Source organism: Octopus bimaculoides, chromosome 3 (assembly GCF_001194135.2).
Source record: "Octopus bimaculoides isolate UCB-OBI-ISO-001 chromosome 3, ASM119413v2, whole genome shotgun sequence".
NCBI classification, from domain to species: Eukaryota; Metazoa; Mollusca; class Cephalopoda; order Octopoda; family Octopodidae; genus Octopus; species Octopus bimaculoides.
In genome coordinates, this window is record NC_068983.1 from 91,381,598 (window position 1) to 91,389,299 (window position 7,702).

At 37.2% G+C, this 7,702-nt stretch overlaps 1 protein-coding gene across 1 annotated transcript in view; it reads left to right on the forward strand.

Moving 5' to 3' along the window:
- The window catches only part of LOC128247375 (chromatin complexes subunit BAP18-like), a 16,296-nt gene that overhangs the window by 8,085 nt on the left and 509 nt on the right, over positions 1 to 7,702 (forward strand). The window lies entirely within an intron of this gene.

Sequence of the window (7,702 nt, forward strand, 5' to 3'; positions counted from 1 at the left end):
ATATATATATATATATATATACATCAAAATACACAGATGCATACGCACAGACAATCTACATATATAGGTATATATTTGCAAGGCACAAATATATACATGAATACAAATTTATACACATATACATACACACGCATTTAAGTTTGCAGACGAAAAAACTTATGCGCTAGTAAGAAAAATTGTATCTTAAGCTATGGAGTGGAGGGGTAAAGAGTAACGTATCTATAATAACGTTATTAACATAGAAGGGAGAAAGTGTAGCTATCATGAGGAAGGAAAGGAAGAAGGAAAGAGAAAAAGAAAGAAAGACAGAAAAGGAAGAAAAGAGAGAAAGGTGGGAATGGGAAGAAAGAAGTAGAGAGAGAAAATGAGCAAGAACGTATGTATATAGTAAACCTACATAAAATATAGCATCCCGTATATAGATATATACGTAGGTATGTACGCAAATACTCACGAACATAACCATGTACATGCGTATGCACACATTCAAGTATGTGTGAGTGTGAACCTAAGTGCACATTCCCATATATAACATAGATGCACACATGCGAATAGATGCATGTATGTATAAATAAATATAAGCATATACTCTTATCCATGTATACACAAAGACGTACACACACGAAATCATAACTGCATATGCACAAGTGTAAACCCAGGCCCTATATGTAAGTGCAGACGCACGCATATGAATACCTAAGTGTTGTTACGATACAGATATCTACATTAAAAACCTTTTTGATCTCAGCGTATATATGCAGACGACTTCTTAAGAAACTGCTGGGTGTATAAAAGTTAAAACCAGGCGAAAATACATGCATAATAGAATCCTATATGCCGAATCGTCCATAAAAATTGTAAAATTTGCATACAAAGCGTTTTAAAATAAATAGAATAGAATGAAGTAAAAAGTAAAAACAAGGGAGAAGAAAAAACTATGTATATAACAGTCGAAGGTTTTCTTAAAATGACGTAGGGGTCTATACAAAATTCTTACAACGCTAAATAAATCATTATAATTCGGTACCAATCCAATAGTAAGATTTCACAATGGTTACAAGGAGTCAAACATTATCAAAAAAATATATATATATACTATCCATACGGTATATTACTTGCTGACATTTTAAATTTGGATGCATGCCTACATGTATTTAAAAGTTCGCATCTTTGGTTTAGCGCCTTCTTATCCTGGAATAAGATATTCAGTTTCTCCAATAAACAAAGATCACATTTCAATGGTCTTTTATGGGCACCGTGTCTGTAAGGCGATGCTCTGCCTAAAATCCTCCATGTCATGTTGAAAGGCTGGGCTTCATTTTCCTTTAATTGCCAGGCTTGTCTTAGTCCTATTTTCAGCGCATCTAAAAGAATTTTTGTGCGAATACAGCCTGGTTTTGAAAGAATTTTCTGTAGCCCCTGTATAAGTTCTATAATCGTGCGAGCCTTCTATCTGGACTTTAGCCCTATACACGATACCCTTTTCTAGACATCTCCCTTCCAATGAACAGGAGGTTCGATCTTTCCAATTACAGCTCCTTGTAAGTGGGTCGGCATTATTGTTTTTGGCAATTCTCTTATTGTTGTGCTGGCTGATCAAAGAGGTGAAGTTTTTGCAGCAAGCATAGCTAATCTTAAGCGTTCTTCTATTAAATATTCTGTAAAACTTATGATCAGGTTGAAAGTGCCTAGTGACCAATTTTAAGAATTCCTTACCTATATTAGTTCTTACGGCCATATTGAAAGCTGGGTTGAACCACAAAACTTTCCTGGTCCTAGTTCTACGTGCTGCGCTGCTGCCAGCATTAGACTGGGTGTACTGGATCCTCTCAGAGAATCCACTATTCCTTAAAACACTATTATAATAAGGTGCTGCATTACGGAATGTTGCTTTGTCTACAGAGATTGACAAAATTCGCCTACCTACGTTACTAACTAAGTTTGTAAGAATAACAGGCGGATGGTTAGATTCTCTGCTGATATAGGATAGTTTGTCATTTGGTTTACGGTAAGGCTTAAATATATTCGAATTCAAGTCTAAATTTACGTCTAAGAAATCTACTTTTTTTAGGTTAGTATCTACTGTGATCCGTAAACCCATCATTTGGAAGAAAGTTATAAGATCCTTCCTGAGCTTATCTAGTTCATGGCCGTTTAAATTATGGGTGACTATAAGACCGTCATCCCTATATAATCCCGCATCCATAAACGGAAATTCCTGTTTTAGATAATGCAGAATGTAAGCCCCTATAAGCGTGCACAATTCCGCCCCGTCGTATGCCCCCATCAGTACATCGAAAAGAGAATCTTCACTCTTTTTAATCCAGGTGGATTCCTCACGAAAAAGAAGTGATTTTCTTGCGTGCATTATAATGTCTATTTCCGAGCTATCGATGTTGACATACTGTTTGGCGAATTCTAATGCTTTCAGTAGCAAAGGTCTGGATATTGATGGGTAAAAATCAACAATATTGAACTGCGTAAATTTGCAGCTATGCTTATGGCTAATCCCTTTAAACCAATCTATTACTGACTTATTATTCTTCCAAATCCGTAAATTTAACTCACTATCTAACTTAGTTAAAATTCGGTCTAAAATATATTTGCTAATAATCCCTAATAAGATCTCCTTGTCTTAAATTTTGTGCAGTACTTACTGTCACTTGTCCATCTGGATCATCTTCATTAGTTACTTTATCAGTATTTTCTGGTACTCTATGGTTTCCATCTGTTTCAAGGTCTTTCATCTCATACTCTTTCTTTACTACTTTCTGCTACTGCTGTTTCACTCTCCTTCTGCTCTTTTTTTATTATGTTTCTCTAATTTCTTCAATCTCTACTCCTGTTATCCAGTTTTCTCAATGGATTACTCTTGCTTGCTCTATCAGTCGCTGGGCAGATGCTTCAAAACCTCCTTTTTCATCCCATATTTTCTTCATTCAATTCATGAAGCTTCTTTTATTTGACTCACATCTCAGCTGGCACTCTATTACTATTTAGTTTACATCTTTTTCCCCATTTCATTCTGTTTCTTTTGCACTTTTGACTGCAATTCTGGTCTTGATCAATAGCTTGATGACAACCTGTTGGAATTTGATCAGGTACTTCCTGCCTGCCATGCACGACACCTTCACTGTTAACAGTTCCAGTCCCATTAGCACAGTTGTGGTTATTATTTGATTTTAACATCACTCATTTAGAGGTAACATTTGTAAGGTTGTGCAATCACCAGTATTTTTAATGTGACACCATCACTAGGCTGGTTTGCTAGACAAGGCTCCCAAGAGTCTACATCTACCTTCATGTACACTGTTTTTTGTGCCGGTCTTTTTCAATTCATTGTTTTGAATCTTTGTATTTGACATTTTCACTCCTGAGAATTTTGGTGTTGAAGTGGCACAACCATTGGTGTTTTTATTGAGACACCTTCTCTAGAGGGGTTGCCAACCAAGTCTAAAGGGACCCCTCCTCCCATGAGACAGGCTTAACCCTACCAGACATCAATGTGGTATTTCCAGATCTCTGGGTGGGCTTACAGGTACTACACTTTGCCCAATGGTGACCTGAAGGTAGTTGTGGTTAAGAATAACTTTGTTCTTCCGACATCGTGATGTCACAACCGGATGCAGTTTCATGCCATACTCAGAGTGTGTTATCATTAGTATTATTATCATTTGCTTGTATTGTTAGTGATGGTGGTGGTAGCACTAGTGTAAACTATTGTTCTCTTTGACTATTTCCTGAAGTCATGGTGGCTCTGTTACCATTATTGCTCTGCTGTCTCTTGATTGTTTCTGTAGTTGACTGTGTTGATGGGATGACCTTTGTTGTTATTGATTTGGAGCACTTTCTATGGCCTTCACAATTGGAGTGCTAATGTTCATCCTCTTTGACATGCTGTTTTTACATATTTAGGTGAGATATTCTGTGTGTGGGAGTGGGGGCTGCTGGATGAGTTTCCGGTTTGGTCTGTTATGTTAGGAGCAAAGGTGGTTAGATTGGCTGTCTAGCCATATATGTGCACTGGAGCATTATTCTCATGGCCATTGAGACTGCTTGGTTCGTTTTCAAATAGCTGTCTGGTTGGTCAGGTATTATTATTATTATTCACTTTACATCTTGATCTCACCTCTTTCTCTTTCCTGGTAGGCAAGCTATGTATTCACCTCTTTGGCAAGGCACCTGCTCCTTGTCTCTCTTTCATAGTTTCTTATCCCTGCATTCTGTACCCAACTCAATTGAGAGGTCTTACTTTGCAGATACTTGACGACCTTTTTAAGTGGCTCTGCTGGTGTCATATAAAAAACACCCAGTACACTCTGTTAAGTGGTTAGCATTAGGAAAGGCGTCCAGCTGTAGAGACCAGGCCAAAGCAGACATAGAATCTGGAGCAGCCTTCTGGCTCATCTATTCATCTATTCTTATCAAACTATCCAACCCATGCCAGTGTGAAAAGGACATCAAATGATGATGATGATGATATATATATATGTGTGTGTGTGTGTGTGTGTGTATGTATGTATGTAGGTAGGTAGGTATACATACACACATACATACATACATTATATGATACATAGAAAATATATACTAGCAGAAAGATCATCCCCGGTCAGTTTTCTGCTAGCCCCTTGATAATATTTTCACATTTGATTCTAATTTCTAATAATTTTTGTATTTTACTATATTATTTCTTTGTATAATAGTGCTCACTTGCTTAGTAAATATTGCTTTCATTATTTTATCACAGCCATAATCTCTCTTTTTTAAACAGACATCACAGTAGTCCAACAACAGAGGGAGAAGCAGTTTGTCAAGTTTTACCTTCCCCTCAAAGCAATATAGAGATTTCAATTCAGCAGCCTATCTGTAAGCCTTGCAGTGTGTGTGTGAGAGAGAGAGAGAGAGAACACATTGCAAACAATGAATGAAATAAACATGAAACGTAAAAATCGTATAAATAAAAGGGCATTACTACAGATGTATACCCCCACCTCCGACTTTGTTGCCTCGTATCATCCAGAAAAATGGATACTTTTTTAACAAAATTTTCTACAAATACCCCATAGATGTTGTGGCTTCAGCATATATAGGGATTTATGGGAAAGAATTTTTGCAAGGGGGTGGAGAGAGGATTACAGAAAATTCATACGACCTGATTTTTCCCTCATAACTTTCAGGAAGGTGGGTATCTTTTAATGAAATTTATACAAATACTTTTCAAATGGCATAAATTATGATTATAAAGAATTTTGTTGGGGATTTTTCCCATTTTTTTAAACCATAGCCTTCAAAATGATGGGGTGGGGGGCATCTTTGTATGAAAAATTTTGAAAACTTCTTTTTTATATCCTCCCTCATTATCCCACTCTGGACCTATTTAGGCCAATTTTTTTGCTCTTCAAAACCATGGGAAGATCATTTTTGGTAAAAAAAAAAATTTTTTAACTATTAATATTTTCAGAGGGAAAAGTAATTTAAGGGTGATTTGGCTGTTGTTTCTAGCACATCCAAAGACAACCCTCTTTGTTCCTTTATCACTCTCACATGTGTTGATGTTTTTCAATATTTTTTCCCCATAAATACATTTATATGCTATAAAGAAGAAAATTTAAGAAATTATAAATTTTTTTGCAACCCCACTCCCTGCCCCCAATTGTTTCTGTTTAGAAATTAAAATATTGAAGAGCCTTAGAAGGTCGTTGCTGGCATTTATCCACAGTGATTTTTAAAAAATTACGGAGATGTACTTTGCATAGCAAGAGACTTGATTTGAGATCGTGTGCTGATGTTTGTAAACCATTCAAGAACACACAAATACCATTAGTTTCACTTCAACATTAAAACTTCATTTGTGTCAAAATATTTTCGTTGCTTTGAAACCGCGACCTGTTCCATGACAAAACTTCACAAACGTGATGCAGCACAGTTTTGTCAGTGAACAGTACACACACACACACACACACACACACACACACATTCATTGCCTTTCATTTGTGTGTATGTGTATCTGTGTATGCGTGCGAGTGTATTGGTGTGTGTGTGTGTGTGTGTCACTGTTAAAGTTGTGTTTGGAAACTGAATAAGGTGCAATTTTCAAGCACTTGTCAGTAACTTTTTGTTTTTTTCTTCTCATCTTCTAATAGTAATTATCCAACTTTCTAGGCTCTTCTCACAGCTATCCCACACTCAAAAATTATACGGATATTTTTAAAAATTTTCATTCAGTAAATAATATTTTTACATTATGTGTACATTAACAGCAAATTAAAACTTAAAAGTGAAAGTGAGAGACTTCGCAAATGAAAATAGAATACTCTGCAGTGAATGCAATGAATATTTAAATGCATGATAAATAGGAGGCAGTGATTATTTAAATTTGCGAGAAATTGGAGTTTAAAAAATTCAATAAACTTGAGAAATCGAAATTATAGAAAATTTCTTAGAACATGAATTTATAAAAATATTTCCAGACAGTCAACTCTTTAATAATTGCTTTCTTTTAGTACTTTTAGTAATTGTTACATACCTAATTAATAAGCAGCTTTCTCCATTATAGTATAGATAGTATATTTTCTATCTTGTTTCACTCATTCAACTGCAGCCATGAGGGTCATGACCATGAAGGGGTTAGCTAAACAAATCAATCCCAGTACTTATTTTCCTAAGTCTGGTACTTATTTTATTGGTGTCATTTGCTGAACCGCTAGATTTAAGTGATGTAAAGAAACCAATATATAGATGGCCTTGCTCGATCTGTAGAAAAGGCATAGGCAGAAACTCTATAAGATGCACCAAGTGCAAGCTATGGACACATAAGAGACAGCAATATCAAAGGAAGGTTAACTAGGAAGTTTTTTTTGTATGTAGCAGATGTCCAGGAGCAATAAACACTGTAAATGTGCAGAAAACAACTTCTGTCACATTCCAGGGAGAAAAACTAGATGTAGTTGATAGTTTCCACTATCTAGGTGACCAAGTTAATAGTGGGGGAGGGTGCGCCGAAAGTGTAGCTGCTAGTATAAGAATAGCCTGGTCAAGGTTCAGAGTGCTCTTACCTCTGCTGGTGACAAAGGGTCTCTCTCTCAGAGTAAAATGCAGACTGTGCGATGCATGTGTACGAACAGCCATGCTTCATAGCAGTGAAACATGGGCTGTGACTGTTGAAGACATCTGTAGGCTCGCAAGGAATGAAGCCAGTATGCTCCAATGAATGTGTAATGTCAGTGTGCATACTAGACAGAGCGTAAGTACCTTGAGAGAAAAGTTGGACCTAAGAAACATCAGTTGTGGTGCGCAAGAGAGACGACTGCACTGGTATGGTCATTTGGCGAGAATGGATGAGGACAGCTGTGTGAAAAAGTGCCACTCCCTAGCAGTTGAGGGAACCTGTGAAAGAGGTAGGCGCAGGAAAACCTGGGATGAGGTGGTGAGGCATGACCTTCGAACATTGGGCCTCACTGAGGTAATGACTTCTGACCGAGACCTTTGGAAATATGCTGTGCGTGAGGAGACCTAAATCCAAGGCCTCCGCCAGGGGTGTAGCCAGCCCACTTATGCGTACCTTCCTTCATTGGACACAAAACTCCACTTGCGAAGACCTGTTGAGGCAAGTGAAAGCGGAATCGAAATTGAACTAAATTTGACGTCTGGCACCCATGCCAACGTCGTCTCCTTCATTGGACATGAAACTTGGCTTGTGAAA